The sequence below is a fragment of the Triticum dicoccoides genome, chromosome 6A, assembly GCF_002162155.2.
Source record: "Triticum dicoccoides isolate Atlit2015 ecotype Zavitan chromosome 6A, WEW_v2.0, whole genome shotgun sequence".
Classification (NCBI taxonomy): Eukaryota; Viridiplantae; Streptophyta; class Magnoliopsida; order Poales; family Poaceae; genus Triticum; species Triticum dicoccoides.
Genome location: NC_041390.1, coordinates 490737235 through 490760449, shown reverse-complemented (window position 1 = coordinate 490760449; position 23215 = coordinate 490737235).

The following is a 23215-nucleotide window of genomic DNA, read 5'->3' as shown; positions in this document are numbered from 1 at the left end:
AATGCTTTTTCAAAATCTAACTTGATCACCAACATCTCCTCTCTAGATTTGTGGCACTGGTGTATATACTCATAAGCCCACCCAAGGCAGTCCTGAATCATCCTGTTCTTCAAAAAACCATATTGATTAATATGAACTATCTGTAATATCACTCCCTGAAGTCTGTTGGCTAACAACTTTGTAATGATTTTCATAATACCATTTAACAAAGAAATGGGTCTGAAGTCATTTGGTGCGGGAGGTACTTCCTTTTTAGGGATTAAAGTGATGAAAGATGTATTGATATTCTCAAGGTTCACAGTGCCCGCATGAAAAGCCATGATAAGTGCAGTAGTATCTTCTTTAATAATGTCCCAGCAGGCTTTAATAAATTCATTGTTGAAACCATCTGGACCTGGGGATTTATTAGTTGGCAAGTTCTTCACTACATCATCAATTTCTTCTTGTGTGAAAAGCCTTTCAAGGTCCTGAAATATTTGTGGGTCAACTTTGTTTTCATATAAATCATGCAAATCAAAATGCATATTATGCCCACTTGACTGTCCAAGTCTTTTTTTTAAAAGCCTCCCAAAGAATAGCAGCCTTGCCTTCATGATCAGTGATTTCCACTTGTGCATCATTGAGCAGCATTGCAATGTTGTTATGTCTATGATTAATTGAGGCCTTAGTGTGGAAGAATTTTGTGTTCTCATGTCCAAACTTAACTCCTTTAATTTTTCCCCTTTGTTTCCAGTAGATCTTTTGATGATTAAGCACTTCCAGAAGATACTCTTTTAACAGTCTCCTACAATTTGCCTAAAATAAAGTTAGGTCTCTGTATTCCTCAATCATGTCCCAGAGAAAAATACAAGCATTTAGCTCCTCAATCTGCTTTTTCATACAAGAGAGGTTCTTGGCCCACAGTTTTAGTGCTCTCCTCAGATTTTTAAATTTAGCATTGATTTTCTTAGCAGGATCAGAGAAACCCACTGGAATGTTCCAAGCATCCTGGACAATATCCTTGAAAGAGTTGTGTTTTAACCAGTAATTTTCAAACCTGAAAACCTTAGACTTTTGAATGCTAGTTCCAATTTTGATCATACATGGAATGTGATCAGAAATAGGTTTAGCCAAAGGAAGTGCAGTGGAATCAGGAAATGAGGTCATCCAAGCAGCAGAGGTGAAAATCCAATCAAGTTTCTCTAGGGGAGGACTATCTTGCATGTTACTCCAGCTATATTGCCTACCTTTTAGAGGCAATTCCACCAACCCTAGGTTGCTAATAGCCTCATTGAACAAAAGCATTTGATTGACATCCCCTCCTGGTTTGTTCCTGTCATCTGGGGATCTGATAAAGTTGAAATCTCCCATAAGAATCCATTCAGTCTCAATGTCTATTTGGATGGAGTTTAACCAGTCAATGAATTCTAGCTTATCCTCTTGGTTGCAAGGGCCATAAATGTTGGTAAGAACCCATGAGTGCTGAGATGTTTTGCAAGTAAACTGAACTGTGAGGGAGAACTTATTTTGAAATATCAATTCACCAGTGAAACAAGAGTCTTTCCATGCTGTCAAGATACCCCTAGAGGCTCCCACAAAAGGGAGAAATTCAAACTTATTAAAACTTTGAGGACAAAAATTGTGCAAGTAGGCAAGGTCAAAAAGCTCTCTTTTAGTTTCCTGAATGCAAACAATAGAGGCTGCACTCTCCTCAATTTTCTGTCTGATGGCCAGCCATTTATCAGAAGAATTAATGCCCCTGACATTCTAGTTCAAGATGTTCCAAGATCTGTTATTATTCATTAACACAGATATTCAAATTGTAATTAATAACCAGGTACCATCCCCTGGTGTTTATCCCTGTATTAATTAGCTTTATATCCCCAGCAGAAACTTCTTTACTCAACAAATCAAGAACAAAGCAAACTGCAGCATGGACATCATCCTTTTCCAAGGTATGCAAAGTACACTTGTCCCACTGGACCCATATCACACAGTTAGGGGTACAGACATATAGAAGAAAAGTTCTCCCGGTACTAAGCAAAAGGGTGCAGGGCGTTCCAAATCCATTTATATTACATAGATTGCCAAAAGAAGCCACTGCCACTCTACTTTGTTGCTGCAGGAAATTATGTAAATAGAGGAACTGGCTTGTAGGCTTGGAGTAGAGGTGTGTGATCATGATTACACATCATGAGGGTGAACATCTCCAGTGGCCTTGGGGACCTTGGCCATCTCCTCTTGCTCCTTTTTCTTGAGCTTTTTGGACAACTTGTCATGTGCCTCCTCCTCAGATACCTTGCAGAAACTCTTTGTCGGATTTGTCACAACTTTATTAGGAATTATTGGGGGTATAGCATTACAAGGGAGGCAAGTCTGAACAGTACATGGTTTTCTCCTATAACCATTGTTATCTTTTTTAATCATGTCACTTCTCCTTACCTCAGTTTCCACCAAAGGTTCCTTCTCCCTTCTCTTCCTTGAAACTGCCTCTCCAAGTGGCAGAAGGAGTACCTTATTTGGGGACACCTGCTGCAGTGGGCTCCCTGTGCCACTAGAAGAGTGAGCAGCAGGGCTAATGCCCTCATTTTCCTTTCCAATTCCCTGCATAAAGTCCTTACAACTTGGAGCCTGAGAGGTGGATCAGTTATCAGGAATGTGAAATGCAATAGTATCTTCAGTAGCAGAGTTTGCAGTCAACATAGTCCATAATTCAGATTTGAGGAGTTTCATAATACAACCAAACTTGTCAGGAGTTAAAAGAAGGTGGATTATGAAGTTAAACCAACTTACTTGAATGTAAATCTTAAAGGTACTGACAGCTCCCTGAGTGGGTGGTGCAAAATGTTGAATCCACAGGTCTAGACCTTCTTCAGAGATCAAATGAGAGCCATCAATAATATCTTTAGCATGTGATTCAACAATTTCTTGTACATCAAAAGAATTTGGAGAACATGGTTCAGAATGAGGGCCAAAAGTACCTTTTTTATTATCTTCAGAAGGAACAATGGGGACATTCTCCTTTCCCTTGAGAGAAGATTTGTCCACCTCCCCCAACGAAACCACAGCCTCGGAGCCCAAAGTCACAAATTTGTCTTTCTCACTGTCAGCAGCTCCTTCAGTAGCAAATACCTGTGCTTTAGAACTACCAGCCTCTAAATGGACTTGACATATTTTCTACATATTTTTCTTTTCAGAAGCAGGCAAGTGTTGATTGTGTTGTTCCACTTCAAAAGGTTGAACCATAGGAATAGCCTGCTCAAGCAGCTCAGGTACAGGAGGAAGAATCTCCAGGGGTTGAACTGGCACCTGTAAGTTAACATTCTCCTCTTCCAGGGCAGCAAGGCCAGGTTCAACTTCCTCTGGGTCTGCCTGGTAAGCCAGGGCAATGTTCTGCAGACCCATGCCCAGAAAAGGGATTTGTGCCACCTGGTTCACCTCTTCACTAGCAGAGTGTGTGAGAGACAAGAGCCCATCAGATAAAGAAACAGTAGTGGTGATGCTACTGTTAGGAGCACCATCTTCAGGAACAACAGGTATCTCCAGTTGTTGCTGCACAGGAACATGGGGATTTGGCTGTGGAAAGGCCCAGTGATCATTTTCCTCCTGCTCATCCCACTCATCCCATTCTGCATTATTGACTTGATCATTGTTTGGTGGCAGAGGTTGGAAGCCAGGGAAATCATTGGCATGCTGAGGTACTGGGTGTGGGTCCACCCCTGGGGGAGGAATTGGGTCCTCATCAGCTGGGCCACCTCCTAGCATTTCTTCCCACAACACTTCAACAGAGGAAGTCCAAGATTCTTCCTCAAAACTCTCTCCCTCAGACCACCTAATACTTTTAGGCACATCCAAGAGCTTAGTGACTCTCGCCTTGACCAAGATCTTTCCTCTAAGAGCATCCTCCTTTTCCCAGCTAATGATTCTACCCCATTTGGAAATAGCAGCAGAAACATCCTCTGTATTACAGTAGTCAAATGGCACTCCCACAAAAAGCAGCCAGCAGGTTCTGTTAAAATGAATTCTGCGCCAATTTCTACCTTTGTTATGCGGTGTGAAAGAAATAAAAACATCACCAAACGGGTGTGGACTCTGGTTGACCAATCTATCCCTGTCCCGCACATGTCTGAACTGAACATACGCTTCCCCAAAAGGGCAAGGTTGAATCTCTCTGAACTGCACTTCTTCCACCCCTTGCAAAAACTCTTCCAGAACATCACGAACATTAGGGTAGAATACCTCATTTGGGTGAGGATGAATAGTCACAATCGCCCAGTCTTCATGTCGACGCGGGCGGCGCGGCAGGATGACCCTGGAAACCCCATTTCTCCCCTCCAGTTCCTGAATGTGGAAACCGTGATGGACAAAAGGAGCCGGGTCGGTAGGAATGTTCGCCATTGCTGGCTCTTTCGATGCGTAGAGCACCAAAGCCCTCCCCGGTGATGAAGAAGAAGTTGGCGAGTCTGACGAGGTTGAGGAAGAGTTGGTAGGTGAGGTGGAATGCGAGGAGGCAAGCAAGGGTCTTGGCTGAAAATTTGGGAAAAGATCCATGACTAGTTCCTTAAATGTCGAGACTTGCCTTAACGGTAATGCCGGCCCAACACAATGAAACCACGACTCCACCTCTCCCTCAGCCCAGGCCTGCTCCAGTGGGCTCTGGAAGGTGTCAAACGGGATGAAAGGCCAAAGCCCAGGAAGATCTGGTCTCGAGCAGTTGCGCGCGTAATGACCCTGCCCCCCGCATGCATAGCATGTCACGTACCTGTTGGTACGTTGATGATGAGTATTAACTTGGAGCTCATTGCGCAGCCCCTCATCAAGTCACGCATTGGTATCAATTAAGTCCCCCCTCTGATCACTCCTAATTTGAATAGGGCCTGAAAGACGTTCAAAAATTGATCCGGCATTCCGGTGAGTCGGAGCACCAGTCCGGCGATCGTCGGAATCATGTTGGACTGCTTTACCATGTCTACCTACTAATGTCCATTCTCTATCTTGCTCAGCATAGAACGCTCTCTCTTCTCGAATCCAATTCAGACCACCAAAATTCCAGAGGCTAAAAACCATCTCAAACTATTTCTCAACAACTCTGCCCGCATTATAAATCTCAAAACACACCGATTTAGAAGCAACCGAAAACTTGAAAGATCTATCTCTGAGATGACGAACTCTAAATCCTTGGGCATAACCACCAAATATAGCAAAAAGTGAGACACTAACCGTGTGTGCATCAAGCTTGAACGATGCTCTACAGAAAGAAACCACCATGGTGAACTCACGTTGACGAAACCCCGGTGAGAAGACCACTGGATGCCCAAACTTGCGCCTCATGTCTGCTTGGAACTTCTTCCCACGATCAAAGTCTAGGGCGAAAGGAGCCATATTGTGGCTATTGCTTGCAGTCACTAGTTGTTTCTTGATTCGGCGGTATTGTTGGATGAAGCGGCCCGGACCGACATTACATGACCATGTTCGTGAGACTGGTTGTTCCAACGTGCTTTGCACATAGGTGGTTGGCGGGTGTCTGTTTCTCCAACTTTAGTTGAATCGGATTCGATGAACAGGGTTCTTTATGAAGATCAAAAATCAATCACTATACCATATTGTGGATTTTATGCCGTAGGTAAGAACGGTTCTTGCTAAGCCCATAGCAGCCATGTAAAACTTGCAACAACAAAGTAGAGGATGTCTAGCTTGTTTTTGCATGGCATGTTGTGATGTGATATGGTCAAGACGTGATGAGATATAAATTGTTGTATAAGACGATCATGTTTTGTTGAAGTTATCAGCAACTGGCAGGAGCCTTATGGTTGTCTCTTTGTTGCATAAGATGCAAGCGCCATATAATTGCTTCACTTTATCGCTATGCGATAGCAATAGTTGCAAAAGAAATAGTTGGCGAGACGACCATGTGATGACACGTTGATAAAGATCAAGATGATGGAGATCATGGTGTCATGCCGGTGACGATGGAGATCATGACGGTACCTTGGAGATGGAGATCAAAGGCACAAGATGATGATGGCCATAGCATGTCACATATTTTGATTGCATGTGATGTTTATCTTTTATGAATCCTATTTTGCTTAGTACGATGGTAGCATTATGAGATGATCCCTTACTAAAAATTTCAAGGTATAAGTGTTCTCCCTGGGTATGCACCGTTGCGACAGTTCATCATGCTGAGACACCACGTGATGATTGGGTGTGATAAGCTCTACGTTCACATACAATGGGTGCAAGCTAGTTTTGCACACACAGAATACTCGAGTTAAACTTGATGAGCCTAGCCTATGCAGATATGGCCTCAGAACACTAAGACCGAAAGGTCGAGCGTGAATCATATAGTAGATATGATGAACATAGTGATGTTCACCATTGAAAGCTACTCCATCTCACGTGATGATTGGACATGGTTTAGTTGATATGGATCACGTGATCACTTAGATGATTAGAGGGATGTCTATCTAAGTGGGAGTTCTTAAGTAATATGATTAATTGAACTTAAATTTATCATGAACTTAGTCCTGATAGTATTTGCATATCTATGTTGTAGATCAGTTGCTCGCGTATAGCTTCGTCATTTTATTTATGATATGTTCCTAGAGAAAACTATGTTGAAAGATGTTAGTAGCAATGATGCGGACTAGCTCCATGATCTGAGGATTATCCTCATTGCTGCACAGAAGAATTATGTGCTTGATGCACCACTAGGTGACGGACCTATTGCAGGAGCATATGCAGACATTATGAACGTTTGGCAAGCTCGGTATGATGACTACTTGATAGTTTATTGCGCCATGCTTTATGGCTTAGAACCGGGACTTCAAAAACATTTTGAACGCCATAGAGCATATAAGATGTTTCAAGAGCTGAAATTGGTATTTCGGACTCATGCCCGAGTCGAGAGGTATGAGACCTCTAACAAGTACTTTGCCTACAAGATGGAGGAGAATAGCTCAACCAGTGAGCATGTGCTCAGAATGTATGAGTACTACAATCGCTTGAATCAAGTGGGAGTTAATCTTTGAGGTAATATAGTGATTGACAGAGTTCTCTAGTCACTATTGCCAAGTTACTGGAACTTTGTGATGAACTATAATATCTAAGGGATGACAAAAACGATTCCCGAGCTCTTCGCGATGCTGAAATCAGCGAAGGTAGAAATCAAGAAAAGCATGAAGTGTTGATGGTTGACAAGACCACTAGTTTCAAGTAAAAGGGCAAGGGAAAGAAAGGGAACTTCAAGAAGAATGGCAAGCAAGTTGCCACTCCCATGAAGAAGCCCAAAGCTAGACCCAAGCCTGAAACTGAGTGCTTCTACTGCAAAGGAAATGGTCACTGGTAGTGGAACTGCCCTAGATACTTGGCGGATAAGAAGGATGGAAAAGTGAACAAAAGTATATTTGATATACATGTTATTGATATGTACTTTACTAGTGTCTATAGCAACCTCTTAGTATTTGATACTGGTTTAGTTGCTAAGAGTAGTAACTCGAAACAGGAGTTGCAAAATAAACAGAGACTAGTTAAGGGCGAGGTGATGATGTGAGTTGGAAGTGATTACAAGGTTGATAAGATCACCATCACACACTCCCTTTACCTTCGGTATTAGTGTTGAACCTAAAATAAATGTTATTTGTTGTTTGCGTTGAGCATAAATATGATTGGATCATGTTTATTGCAATACAGTTATTCATTTAAGTCAAAGAATAACTGTTGTTCTATTTACATGAATAAAACCTTCTATGGTCATACACTCAATATAAATGGTTTATTGAATCTCGATCATAGTGATACATATATATATATATAATATTGAAGTCAAAGATGCAAAGTTAATAATGATAGTGCAACTTATTTGTGGCACTCCTGTTTAGGTCATATTGGTGCAAAGCGCATGAAAAAACTCCATGCTGATGGGCTTTTGGAATCACTTGATTATGAATCACTTGATGCTTGCGAACCATGCCTCATGGGCAAGATGACTAAAACTCCGTTCTCCGGAACAACAGAGCGAGCAACTGACTTATTGGAAATAATACATAAGTGTTGAGGCTCGCGACGGGTATCATTATTTTCTGACCTTCACGGATGATTTGAGAAGATATGAGTATATCTACTTGATGAAACAAAAGTCCGAAACATTTGAAAAGTTCAATGAATTTCAGAGTAAAGTGGAAAATCATCGTAACAAGAAAATAAAGTTTCTATGATCTAATTGTGGAAACAAATATTTTAGTTACGAGTTTGCTCTTCATTTGAAACAATGTGGAATAGTTTCGCAACTCACGCCACCTGGAACACCACAATGTAATGGTGAGTCCGAACGTCATAACCGTACTTTATTAGATATGCTGCAATCTATATTGTCTCTTACCGAATTACCACTATCATTTTGGGGTTATGCATTAGAGACAGCTGCATTCACATTAAATAGGGCACCATCTAAAAATCTGTTGAGACGACACCGTATGAACTGTGGTTTAGCAAGAAATCTAAGGCATCGTTTCTTAAAGTTTGGGGCTGCGATGCTTATGTGAAAAAGCTTCAAACTGATAAGCTCGAACCCAAATCGGAGAAATGTGTCTTCATAGGATACCCAAAGGAGACTATTGGGTACACCTTCTATCGCAGATCCGAAGGCAAGATATTCGTTGCTAAGAATGGATCCTTTCTAGAGAAGGAGTTTCTCTCGAAAGAAGTGAGTGGGAGGAAAGTAGAACTTGATGAGGTAATTGTACCTGCTCCCTTATTGGAAAGTAGTTCATCACAGAAATCAGTTCTAGTGATTCCTACACCAATTAGTGAGGAAGCTAATGATGATGATCATGAAACTTCTGATCAAGTTACTACCGAACCTCGTAGGTCAACCAGAGTAAGATCCGCACCAGAGTTGTACGGTAATCCTATTCTGGAGGTCATGTTACTTGACCATGACGAACCTACGAACTATGAGGAAGCGACGATGAGCCCATATTCCGCAAAATGGCTTGAGGCCATTAAATCTGAGATAGAGTCCATGTATGAGAACAAAGTGTGGACTTTGGTGGACTTGCCCATTGATCGGCAAGCCATTGAGAATACATGGATCTTCAAGAGGAAGACAGACGCTGATAGTAGTGTTACTATCTACAAAGTTCGAATTGTTGAAAAAAGTTTTCAACAAGTTCAAGGTGTTGACTATGATGAGATTTTCTCACTCGTAGCGATGCTTAAGTCTGTCCGAATCATGTTAGCAATTGACACATTTTATGAAATCTGGCAAATGGATGTCAAAACTGCATTCCTTAATGGATTTCTTAAAGAAGAGTTGTATATGATGCAACAAGAAGGTTTTGACAATCCAAAAGGTGGTAACAAAGTTTGCAAGCTCCAGCAATCCATCTATGGACTAGTGCAACCATCTCGGTGTTGGAATATATGCTTTGATAAAGTGATCAAAGCATATAGTTGTATACAGACTTGCGATGAAGCCTGTATTTACAAGGAAGTGAGTGGGAGCACTACAACCTTTCTGATAAGTATACGTGAATTACATATTGTTGATCAGAAATGATGTAGAATTTTCTGGGAAGCATAAAGGAGTGTTTGAAAGGTGTTTTTCAAAGAAAGACCTCGGTGAAGCTACTTACATATTGAGCATCAAGATCTATAGAGATAGATCAAGACGCTTGATATATTTTTCAATGAGTACATACCTTGACAAGATTTTGAAGTAGTTCAAAATGGAACAGTCAAAGAAGGAGTTCTTGCCTGTGTTGCAAGGTGTGAAGTTGAGTAAAGACTCAAAACCCGGCCACAGCAGAAAATAGAAAGAGAATGAAAAGTCATTCCCTATGCCTCAGTCATAGGTTCTATAAAGTATGTTATGCTGTGTACCAGACCTATTGTATACCTTAGCATGATTTTGGCAAGGGAGTACAATAGTGATCTTGGAGTAGATCACTGGACAACAGTCAAAATTATCCTTAGAGGACTATGGAAATATTTCTCGGTTATGGAGGTGATAAAAGAGTTCGTCGTAAAGAGTTACGTCGATGCAAGCTTTTTACACCGATCTAGATGACTCTAAGTCTTGATCTAGACATGTGGCATCCTGGTTTTTGCCCTCTTTGATTTGCCTGATTTTCATTTGAATTGATTTTAAGTTTGGAGTTTTTGAATCTTTTCATGTGGACTTAAACACTTGGGTACCCTTGGATTTCACCCAAGTGCCTCATCTCCCTCTCTAGTCATCACTTCCTCTCTGGTTCACCTCATAATAATATTTGGGATATTTTTCTTTAATGAAAGATATTCATTTTCTTCTCTTAAACCCTAGCTAGAGCAATGTGCTCCAAAGCAACCTCATTTTTTCTTGCCCACAAAAATCCGAGAAAATTCACAAATATTCTTTGAATCCTAGGGCACCTTCCTTAGCAAAAATATTGCACCACTTTTTGGAATATTTTTGCTACAGGAAATATTTTCCGTTCTGGACAGAAATGGTGGTTTCTACATCAACTACCATTTTACTTGCTCCAATGAGGCTGATTTTTCTTGTGCACCATCACCTTAGTAGATGATTGCTAGCCTCCAAAACCCAGCCCCAAACTCCCAGCTGTTTGACCGCAGTAAACTCTCAAAGTTACTGATCAGAAACTTACTTGGCTTGTGAAATATCTTCTACTTCGTCTGGGTCCAAACCAAATCATGGTAATCTTCAAAACTACCACAAACAACAAGCCAGACATGAACTTTGGACGTAGGTCGGCCTAAGGGCAAAGTTCACGCGGTGACCACGCGTGTACACGATGCCAGCCTGCGTGTCGACACGCTCTGAGTGCCACCGAGCGCTCTGTTTCGCGCGTGCTCGCTTCCCTGACTGCCATAGCGTGCCAAACCTCGCCACCATCTTTGTCCAAAACCCCTTAACTCTCCCCTGGCACTCACCGACGCCGGAGCTCACCGCAGCAAGCACGGGCATGGTCCGGCCAGCGTAACAGTGCGGTGTGCACTATGCTCATCGCCTTCTCCTCGATTTTGTGCTCGTCCCCATTCGACCATAGTCCCCGCGTGAGCTGTGTCGCCTTCTCCCCCTCTCACTGACGCCGCTCGTCACCAGGCACCGTGTCCAGGTGTCAATGATGGAGCCCGATCCCCCTCGATACTCGCCTATAAATGGAGCCACCCACAGCCTCCTCGAGCACCATCTTCCACTCCCACACACCCCACAACATTGTAGAGAACCGTAGCCCGTCCGGGCAGGCCACGGGCCGCCGTCCCCGAGCTCGAGCTCGCCGGCAATTCTCTCGGGTCGTCACGGTAGCTCTAGCCCCTCCTAGGCCTGGGCAATCCTTCCAGGGCCTCCGCCACTCTCCGGTGGTGCTGTTCTGCCTGGTTGGAGCCCCTGGAGTTGCCGTTGTTCGTCGTCGTCTTTGTCTCCAGCGACCTCCGCCCTCTGCCTCCGCTTGCGAGGTCGATTCTGACGCTGCCCGACCACCCCTAGCTATGCTACGGGTACGGGCAGGTGCGCCTCGATCCCCTCTCTCGATCCATCCCTTTAGTTTTGGCCAAGAAGCCCTCGTCGCCGGTGTAAGCTCCGGCGAAGCCGCGACGTCCTCTGTTTCCTTCTCCCTCTCCCCCTCACCTGACTAGCGGGGCCCGCTAGTCAGCCAGTCAGTACGCGCGCAAAGCGGTACGAGTGGTGGCGCCTTGAGGCTTTACGCCTTCGACGTCACCCCCCTCCAGTCTGTTTATTTAAATTCAAATTCATATTTATCCAGAGAGCTTCAAACAGCTATAACTTTTCAACCATAAGTCCAAATGAATTGATTCTTTTTTTGCATAGTGTTCTTTGCAAAGAAATCTAGCAGCTCACTAAAATGGGATTTTTCCCTAGTGCCTAGATTTTCTGGTGAATTTCAGAAGGGTTCTTGATGATTTCTTTTTTGTGTTTGCAATTGTTTTTAGAGCAGTGAGGCTTGTCTTGAGGATCACCAGGAGGCTTGTGAACCTCATCTGCACTAAGGCAAGCCACAACAACATTTACATGGTGCCATTGCAATGTTTGTGATTTATTTTACTTGAATGAATGATTTAATCCATGCATATAGATCATTATTGTGTTATTTATATTCTGTTAAGTGCTTGTTTAAGATAATATGCTTGTGTTACAGAAAGTTTAGAGCTAACCTAGTTTATAAAAAAACTAGAATTTATTTTGTTATGAGCGAAACAATGTGGTTATGGAAATAAGTAATTAATTGAGTCATTTTTTCTTGCATGAGAAAATGGTAAAACCTGTTAGAAAAGATGTTGTTTAATGTGAGATTTAATCTTGACCAGAGGAGTGTCCAGAGTTGTTGATGGTTATGCTTAGTGTTGATATAGTTCACTCAATCTTTTCCGGTACTATATGATGCATATGTTATTGATTGCACTTCATGGCATACTATGACACCGGTTATTTTCAATTTAAGTTGAACCTGATAATAATCCAACTTGAATATATCGTTGACTGGGTCATGGTGCCACTGAATCGAGTTTTTTACAGTGCAACCACATTTGCCTGTATGGGACGGCCTTTATTTGGTCCATTGTCATGCCTCTAGTCGGTGCCTCCAACTAGGGAAGGTTATGGGCATGCGATACCTTGGGCCAGTAAGCAGACATAACCTTGTGAGCCCGTTGTTGAGCTTTTTGGTACCGGTCCCCGTGAGGGACATTTGGCCACGATGGTGGTTGTTGTGTCTTTGGTAGACACGGGGCCACCCAGGACAAGCCCAGTCGGGTAGTGGGTCGGAGTGGCCGAGAGTGTGTCATGGCAATGGAGGGGTTTCGTCGGAATGCCGTTGGTCCACCCGAATGGGAGTACAAGGCCATGGGTTCCGTGGTGTGGGTACAGTGCGCTACCTCTGCAGAGTGTATTAATCTATCGATAGCCGAGTCCACGGTTAGGGACACGCTTGAAAGTAGGTCACACCATGGGTCAACATTTAATAAAATTTGCACACTAAGTTATGAACTCTGCACTGTTGAGAATGGCGGAAAGGCCATCGGGTTGGTCAGGACCAAGTGTTGGTTGTGGTTGTGATCGCCGGAAGGATCATTGTTTTAGACCTAGTATGGGTCATGGTTGTGATCGCCGGAAGGATCATTGTTTTAGACCTAGTATGGGTTGTGGTTGTGATCGCCGGAAGGATCATTGTTTTAGACCTAGTATGGGTCGAGGTTGTGATCGCCGGAAGGATCACGAGATGTTCATGCTTAAGATTTGGAGGTTGGTAAGGTGGTGATCCAAGGAGTGATCACCGTTGGTAAGAGGAACTTTTCCTCACAAGGTTAAGAGCACAACATGTTGAAAGCATATATTGTTGCATTATTAATAATTGGTTAATGTCATGATATTGTTTGTCATTAAGTTTATGTCTGTTGTGAGCTTGCAAGTATATTCAATGTACTGACCTGGCGTGTCATGCCAGCTTTCAGGAAAAGCCTTGTTGGAGAGGAGTATTGTCCGAGTCTAGATAGTGTCCACATCGGTGTCCCTGTACTATGGAGCTTCCGCTACGACGTTGTTACGCTGCCGCGTTGTTGCTATGATTGAGGCCCTTATGTTCACTAAATAATGTACATATTGTTCAGCCGCACCGTGTGTGCCGCTTGGCCTCGCTACCTGTTGTAATGTAAACCTTGCACCGCTAGTATCAATAAAGCGGTTGTTTTCTATACCAAGATGTTGTGTGTTGCCAGAAGACATGATCTCTGGGCTGGCAGTGCATGGTAAACCGGTTGCTCTGAGCCGGGGTGCCACAATGCTTGGTATCAGAGCCGCACTGACTATAGGCCACGCTAGACTACGACATGTTGACTGGACGGTAGATATGAGTTTATGTTGAGTGACGGTAGCATTGGTAGCAGGTTGTTGCATTGCATATACTTGTCTTATTTTTATGCTAACCTACTAATGGTTGTGAGTGTACATGGCTCCGGTGCCATATCCGTGCCAGTTGCAGCTGATGTCGTACACGTCGCCGCATCTTCTTCTTAGCGTGTGGCATCGGTTGTACTCCCTCGGTGGCGATCTAGTCTATCGTGTGTACCAGGAGCGTCTAGCTAACTTAGTGTACGAGTATCACGCAGTGGTTACTCTGCGCACCAGTTCTGACTCTAGCACTTACACTCATACCTCTCGGAGCGGCTAAGCTTCCACCGCTTCCCAGGCTGTCCAGTTTGCTGCATTTGAGGTCCTTGTTGAGCTTCGTTACAACGAGGTCCGGATGCAGAACTACCCAGGTTTCTACTACTATCCTTCTCTGCACGATAATGGTCGTGTCTGCTTCCCTATCATTGAACCAGGGTCTGATAGTGTTGCTAGCCATCTTGCTCGCTACATCACCGCTAGCTACCTTATGATCCACGAGCTGGCTCGAGAGCTGTCTCGTGCCCGTACTGCTTTAGCATCTGCTCTAGTCTCTACTCGATCTGCCACCACTCCATCCTCCTTGGGATTTACTCATTATATTCCAGTAAGTTCTAGTTCCCCTATTTCACCGGTTACTCCTCCGAGTAGCTCGGGCACCTCGACCGTGAATCCTCTCAGTGCTCCTGCTGAGTGGGTTTGACTTCTCTCTACTCCTGTAGCCTCGATGCTTCACCCTGCACCTGCCCCTGAGGGAGAGCCCTCGAGGCAGCGTCGTCGTGTTACCTTTAACCCGGAGGTCTCCATTAACCACGCCAGTTTAGGATCTGAGTCAGGAGAGGACCCCGCAGCATCAGCAGAGCAGTAGAGTTTCGGAGTATTCACAGTCGTCCGGTTGATGTACGAATGTAGTCGTACAAGTCATGAGGTTTCGTTTCATGTATGAGGGTAGTTGAGCCTGGCATGTTATGTATCTTTCATGTATGAGTCTATGTATAATTATGTTGGAACTCTATTTCTTTCGCCGTGTTTTATTCGTCATTTCGGTTTTTCTCGGGCTTTTGTTGCTGGCTTTTCCCCAATTTATTTTGAATGCTTCTCATCTCGGTTGCGTTGTCTTGGGAAATATTACAATAGGATGCCGCGGGGAGGCAGCAGTAGCAACGTTCGTGAGGGTACCCCTGTTCGTCGAGGCAGGACACTCCCCCGAGCCGTACGTTCCACCACCGCCTCCACCGCCAAATCCGCCCTCCACCGAGCAAATACTACATATGTTTGAGGGAAAACGGAATAATGATCTGATTGAAATTCTAAAGAGTGTGCAAGCTGTGGTTGGACAGAATGGGAATCAGAACGGTCATCACTCAAAGCTGTCAGATTTTCAAAGGACCAAGCCTCCCAGTTTCAGTCAGGTTATTGACCCCTTGGAAGCAAACGATTGGTTGCGAACCATTGAAAGGAAACTTGAGATTGCTCGCACTGAAGAAGGTGATAAAGTTCCATTTGCAACTCATTATCTTGAAGGCGCTGCTGCCATATGGTGGGAAAATATAAAAGCCATGTGGCCTGCTGATGAGGAAATCACCTGGTCGAAATTCATGGATCAGTTCCGGAAATATCATATCCCTACTGGAATTATGAAGACTAAGCAGCAAGAATTTCTCGCGCTCATCCAAGGAAATCAGTCTGTAGGTGAATATTTTCAAAAATTCAATCATTTGTCATGTTACTCCCTTCATAATGTGGCCACTGGAGAAAGAAAGATTGACAGATTTCTTGGTGGATTAAACCCGCAACTCTGGTGTACTCTCAGCATGTTTGATTTCCCAGATTTCCAGACTTTGGTGAAAAATCTTGCATTGCGGAAAGGGAGCACAAGCTCGTGTCAGGCAACAGGCCTGCCAATAATGATCACAAGCACAAGTTTGAGCCAAAGAAGGATGGACAACCCGTACAAAAGGCTCGTACCTGGCAGAAGACTCAGGTGGAATACAAGCCCAACTGGCAACAAAATGTTAACAAGACCACCACTCAAGTCAAGAATGTCGTGTCCAACCCAGTGCATGAGGAGTGCCAGCACATGAACGCTTGCTTCAGTTGTGGGCAAACCGGACATTATGATAGACAGTGTCCGAAGAACGGCAAGGCGAATGCTCTATACAGGCCACAAGTCAACTTTATGGAATCATGCCCGGACCAGCGCCACATCACTGGGCACGTTCATCGCCTCTCCGCTGATGAAGAGAAAACCCTAAAGTCGTTATTGGCATGTTTCTTGTTAACAACATACCGGAGCGCTCGCACGCCCCGGAGACGCCTCCTCGGCCTCTTCTTCACCGCCCGTCGCCGGAGATCCACCTCGCCGCCCTGCTCAGCTCCGACCACCACCGACCTTGTTGTCTGCTTCGCTAAGATCCCCGTGAGCCCTTCTCCATCCCCCCCTCTCCGTTCTCGCTCTCGTGCACCATAGCGACTGCACGAAGCTCGCCCACATGTGCCGCCGCCTCTGCACGTCGCCGTCATGTCCACAGCCACGCGGGATCAAAACCGAGCACGTCGCCGCACTCGCCGCGTTCCCAGGAGCCCGCAACACCGCTCCACACCTCCTGCTGTGCCTCCTAGCAATGACCCCGAGCTCGCCTGAGCTCCGGCAGCCGCCAACGTCATTGCCGGCGTCCTTTCCGACCACCCCGAGCCCAACCACCACCACCACTCGACGCGGCAGCTCCCCAGCTTCACGTAGATGCCCTCCGTCGCTCGTTTGGTCGCCAAAGCGCGAAACCCACGCCTCCGCCGTGTTCGGTCGTCGCCGGCGACTAAACCCCAGTGGGTTAGACCCCGCCGACCAGGGGTTTGACTCCCCTGGGCCACTGACATGTGGGCCCAGGCCCTTAGCTAACCTGGGTTAGGATTAGTTTAGTGTTAATTAAGTTAGTTTAGTTAGCATAGTTTCACTGACGCGTGGGCCCGCCCCTGTTAATTATTAGTTAGTTTTAGTTTAGCACTAATTAACCTAGATTCGTGCTTAACCTAACACTAACTAACTCTGTTAGTTAGTTGTGTCACTGACCAGTGGGCCCCACCGGTCGGGTTTGACCTGGCCGATCCAGTTGACCTGCTAATGTCACACCAACGTCATGCTAACGCAGTAACCCATTTCTGGAATTTAAATAAATCTTAAATGATTTATTTATTTCAGAAAAATAATCAAAACTTCTAAAATTCATAGATATTAAACCGTAACTCGAAATGAAATAATTTATATATGAAAAATTATCAGAAAAATGCAATCTATCCATTTATGCTACTTTCATGCATGTTCAACCAACTTATACCCACTGTATAAGTGAAAACATGATAATGGCATTTTAACTGCTAAATATGGAGTTTGCATATGAACCCTTGGTTCATATGGACTTCATTTAAATGGTTGCTAGTTGCATTAGCCCAAACACCAGCATGTTGCCATGTCATGATGATGCATCATATTGTTGCATTGCATTGATTGTGTTCCTTCTGTATTGCCGGTATTCGTCCCCTCTCAGTAGACGTGGTTTCGACGATGTGATCAATGACACCAATGAAGAGTTATATCATCTTCAGAGGTGCCAGGCAAGCAAAAACCCCCTTGTTCATTCCGATACAACCCCACTCTCTCGCGCTTCTGCTCTCTTTTACTGCATTAGGACAACAACGATTCAATTGTTAGATGCTGCGGTAGTTGAACCCATTTCCTCTGCATGACCTGTCATTGCCACAGTAAATAGATGAAACCCACTAGCATGAGTAGGAGTTGTTTGAGCCCTGATGTGCCTACTCATTCATGCTTGTTTGTCATGCCTGCTATTGCTTAGAGTTGTGTCAGGTCTGATTCATTGGGGATGAATTGTAAAGTTGTGAACATGTCCTACTGCGTATGAGCTAAGTGTGTGAACACGATTTGGTAAAGGTATTGATGAGCGGCCATGTAGGAGTACATGGTGGGTTATTTCATTGGAACCGTCCTTAAGCACCGAGATCTGTATGTGTGATTTAAGAACCAGCTACTACCATGCATTGGGCCCAAAACCAATGGACCCTCTCGGCTTCTTAACCACCCTAGTCCTCTGTCCAGGAGTTGCAACTAGTTTCTGGTGTTTATAGGATATGTGTTGGCAGCCGTGCGTAGCGCTGACCCTAGAGGTGGGCTATGATGCGGTAGATACACCGTGGCCGGGTATGCCGGGCGCCCGTTTGGTGTCTCCGAACCCTGTACACATCGTTCGGGGCTGTATGTGGAAACCTCGGCCGGACTCCCTGCGGATGGAACCTGGATAGGCGATAAACCTAGACTAGAGACTTGAGTGTTTAGGTAGGCCATGGCCGACACCCTCGTTGGGCTTCCGCTCGAAGGTTGCCGAGTACATGTCGTGTAAACGACGGTAAGTGGTGAGAGCGTGTATGAAGAAGTACACCCCTGCGGGGTTAGCATCATCTATTCGAATAGCCGCGTCTGCGGTAAAGGACTACTTGGTTGCCTGTACAGTTCATAGACATGTGAAAGTGGATACTTTAAAATGCGCAAGATAAGCGTGAGTGCTATGGATGGCGTTCTCGTAGGGAGACAGGAGCGGATTCATAGTGGTCTATTGATATGGTGAATATGTGGACTTGTGTGCGCCACCTCAAAAGAGTTACTTGCAGTCGTAGTTTAGGATAGCCACCGAGTCAAAGCTGGCTTGCTGCAGTTAAACTCCACCACCCCCTTTGTTGATACCGATGCATATGTAGTTAGTTCTGATGTAAGTCTTGCTGGGTACATTTGTACTCATGTTTTCTTAATTTATGTTTTTGCAGAGAGACTTCAGTCTCACTAGTAGTTCCGCGTGGACTTCGATGTTTAGCTTGTTACCTCAGCTACGATCTTGTGCCCTCGGCAGGATCTTGTAGATAGTCATGCAAGTTAAGCTTCCGCATGTGCTTGTTGTTGGTATGCTCTGTATGTGGGGTCATGAGACCCATGTTTGTAATACTTGGCTCTTCGGAGCCTAATGAATAAATACTTTGAGTTGTAGAGTTTTGTTGTGAAGCCATGTTGTATTTACACATATTGGGCATATTGTGTGTATGATTGAAATGCTTGGTATGTGTGGGATCATACAACCTAGTTGTTTATCCTTGGTAGCCTCTCTTATGGGGAAATGTAGTCTAGTGCCTCCACTGAGCCATGGTAGTCTGCTACAGCCCGGTTTACCGGAGTCCTGCTAGCCCAGTTACTACTGCTCCGGAACACTTAGACTGGCCGGCATGTGATCCACTTCGTTCCTGTGTCCGTCCCTTTGGGGAAATGTCACGTGGTGACTTATGGAGTCCTGCTAGCCTGCTACAGCCTGGGTTCCCGGAGTCCTGTTAGCCCAGTTGCTACAGCCCGGATTCATACGCTGATGAGCGACACGTTCGATGCTGGTTCAAGTATGCCTGTCCCCGTAAGCTAGCGCCACTTTGGGTTCGCGACTAGTCATGTCAGCCCGGGTTCTCTATCATATGGATGCTAGCGACACTATCATATACGTGAGCCAAAAGGCGCAAACGGTCATGGGCCATGGTAAGGCGACACCCGTGGGAATACCGTGCGTGAGGCCTCAAAGTGATATGAGGTGTTACCGGCTAGATCGATGTGACTTGGAATTGGGGTCCTGATAGCTTTAGTATCAGAGCCTGACTGCCTGTAGGATTACCAAGCCAAACTGGTCGTAGTTGTGTCTAGAAATGCTTTACTTATGTAAGGGAATTGATTGTGGAAGGGAATGTAAGGCTCTTTTTACTCCCTATACCTTATGCCCTTCTAATCTGAGTCAACCTCTTCTTTTCTACGGGGATTAAAACTAGGCCTTCTCATCTATCTATCAGGATGACGTGTTACTAATCCATAGACTTATAGAATTGATAGTTTCAAGCCTCAGTTCCGTTCCTACTACTTCTGCATGTTGACAGTTAATCTCGGAACCTTGATATTGTGATGGTGAGTGGTTATGCCACCATTTTGCAGGATGTCTCAAATCTTTTTGAGCATTTACAGCCGTTATGTTGTCTGAGTCATCCCATGTTTCTAAGTAGTATGATGCATTTGCAAATCCCTTCTTTCCGTTCCCAATGTCCCTTTGGGCCAGTTCAACCACACTAATCGGTGAGTTGAGGTACTCTATTGCCTCGACATATATGTTGGAGCTATTATTATGACCTTAGGTGTTTTAGGGAGTCACCTAGTAATCTAGCAATACTTTGTATCCCTAGTGTGATGATTCTGGCCATCATTCTCGAAAGCATCCCTTGATGCTACTTAGTAGTAGGTATTCTATCCCTGGGTTCTTGAACACGAGATTCACCCTACTTACCTCATGTTGATAGTGTTTGCTAGTTCCTTTAGGATATTAGTAACCTTTGCGATAGTCCTCGAGGTTCGTGGTATTTCCTTCTCCCAAATACCATGAACTACTTATGGCAGAAGTTCTTTTGAACCAAAAGATCACAACCAGAGTGCTCTTGATAAGTTCTCGATGTTATATTGTGAATCTCCCAGTCCTTCCTCTTTTTTATGGGTTACCCGGAAGAAATATTGAGTTTTGCTCGACACACTAATCCTTGCATCCACAACTCAGAAAGTTACATGTTCCTTGAGTTGACCCTCTTCAGCTGTATTCTGACCCTAGTCTATCAATTGATAGTCAGGAATAGTTGTGCACACGTGTTCGTCAATGCCTATTATTCTTGTGGCCGTCAAGCCATTCCAGTTCAGAATGACTAGGCGAAACAAACTCTAGCACCTCATCTATTTCTTGGATTGGGTCGAAGTAGTTGCATTCCACAGATCAAAATGCAAATCCAGCTTTTGTTCTGTTCTACCTTGGGGTATTACCGTCTTATGTCAAGAATGTCATGGGAATTGCACAACCTCTTATGAATCCTTGATGCAATGATACCTCTCGCCATCATTATTCATTCCTCGGTCCCGTGTTGTCGCAACCAGAATGCCGACAAGTAAACCGTGATGTGTGAAATCAATACTCCTAGCAACTGTGTTGCTTGGTAGTTAATGGACAATAATCTTATCCTTAACGTGTTGATTATTGAATCATCACCCTAAGGTTGATCGTGCTACCTAGTCCTTATTTTCGGTGCACTTTTCGATCAATGAGTTACGATAGTGTCAATCCTTGCTTATTTGATCATATCGTCTTGCCATGAAGAGCAAGATTGTTCTCGAGCTTAGTAACATATCGGTGGTTTGTGATGTTCCGAATATCTTCTCGGAAGTATTACCAGGTTGTCACCTGACCACTATGTTGAGTTCGTGATCATGTTGGTTCCTCCAAACCACCCATTCTCCAAGAATCTGTGCTGGATACCCCTGAGCTAGTTGGTTAAGCCAAACAACAACTTGGAGAGTTGGAAGATAAAGCTTGTCTGACTTAGTTCATGTTAGGGGATATTTTTTTGTGTGTGTGTGTGTGTGTTGAAGAAAGATGATATCTCATCGATTGGTCTTCGTGATCAGTTGTTGGATCTATTGCCTTGTCAAAACTTTGACTTGAGTATGGGCTATCGTCAAGTCAAATCAGAACCAACGATGTTCGTAATGTTGTCTTACTCATGGTTGATCCCTCGAGCATACACCATTACATCTTTTGGTCTGACCAATGCTATCACCATTGTCGGTGTCAAAACCGGTGGATCTCGGGTAGGGGGTCCCGAACTATGTGTCTAAGGCGGATGGTAACAGGAGGCGGGTGACACGATGTTTACCCAGGTTCCGGCCCTCTTGATGGAGGTAATACCCTACGTCCTCCTTGGTTGATCTTGATGATATGAGTATTATAAGAGTTGATCTACCACGAGAACGTAGAGGCTAAACCCTAGAAGCTAGCCTATGGTATGATTGTATGTTGTCCTACAGACTAAACCCTCCAGTTTATATAGACACCGGAGGGGGCTAGGGTTACACAAAGTCGGTTACAAGGGAGGAGATCTACATATCCGTATTGCCAAGATTGCCTTCCACGCCAAGGAGAGTCCCATCCGGACACGGGACGAAGTCTTCAATCTTGTATCTTCATAGTCCAATAGTCTGTCCAAAGGATATAGTCCGGCTGTCCGGAGACCCCCTAATCCAGGACTCCCTCAGTAGCCTCCGAACCAGGCTTCAATGACGATGAGTCCGGCACACAGATTGTCTTCGGCATTGCAAGGCGGGTTCTTCTCCAAATTCTGAATATCTGCTGAGTAGTGTCCGTCTCCCCATAAATGTTGCACTTTTCGGCTTCCGCGCCCAATAAGGGCTATCTTCCACGTGTCGAGCGAATGCGAGGAGCGAGGGCATTTTTACATTCGCCACCCTAGCCATGTAAGTAAACTGTCTATTAAAGAGACGGGGATTCTTAGATCCAGACCACACCATCCTTCCACGGCGAGTATCTATTGGAGCACGCTCGGAAAAATCCATTCCAACATGGCCGACCATCGCAGTTCCTCCTCCCGCTCCCGTAGCCCTAAGCCTGGTGATTGGGAGAAGTGTTCCGTCCCGCATAGCCAATTAGTAGAGTTAAAAACCCAGGGATTTCTCCCTCCAGCATATATGGTCCCCGTTCGAGCCGGGCTCGCCACCTATAATGGTGGGGAGCAAGCGGAGAGCTTCCCCAATCCCTCCAAGGGGGAGCAGGTATGCCTTGTCCCTTATTTACTATGGGGACTTGGATTTCCAATCCATCCGTTCCTCCGCGGGCTCCTGGAGTTTTACGGCCTCCAGTTGCATAATTTCACCCCCACTTCCATATTACACATCGCTGGTTATGTTGCCTTTTGCGAGCTGTTTCTGGGCTGCGAAGCTCATTTCGAGCTGTGGAAGAGGCTATTCTGCCTCATGCCGCATACACAGGAGGGGTCAATATATCAAGTGGGCGGAGCCGAAATATGGCGCATCGCCGGGACCGGATACCTGTCCGGTACCCCGAAGAAGACGTCCGAAGACTGGCCTTCGGAGTGGTTTTACATGGAGGACGTCCCCCTTCTAGATCCTATTCGGATGGGTCTTCCCGAGTTCGACAATGCCCCTTTGAAGAAACGTCGAAGCTGGCGCCCACGGAGCCCTCAGGAGGAAGATAGCGGAGAAGTCCTTTACCTGATGGGTCTGATAAAAGCGCTGGCTCAATCAGGATTGACAATAATCGAGGTTATGTCAATAGGTATAATGCGGGGGGTGCAGCCACTTCAATATCGAGGGCACCCCATGTGGCGCTTTAATGGGGAAGATGATGCCACCCGCGGGCGTAAGGGACCGGACTCAGCTGCTGCTCT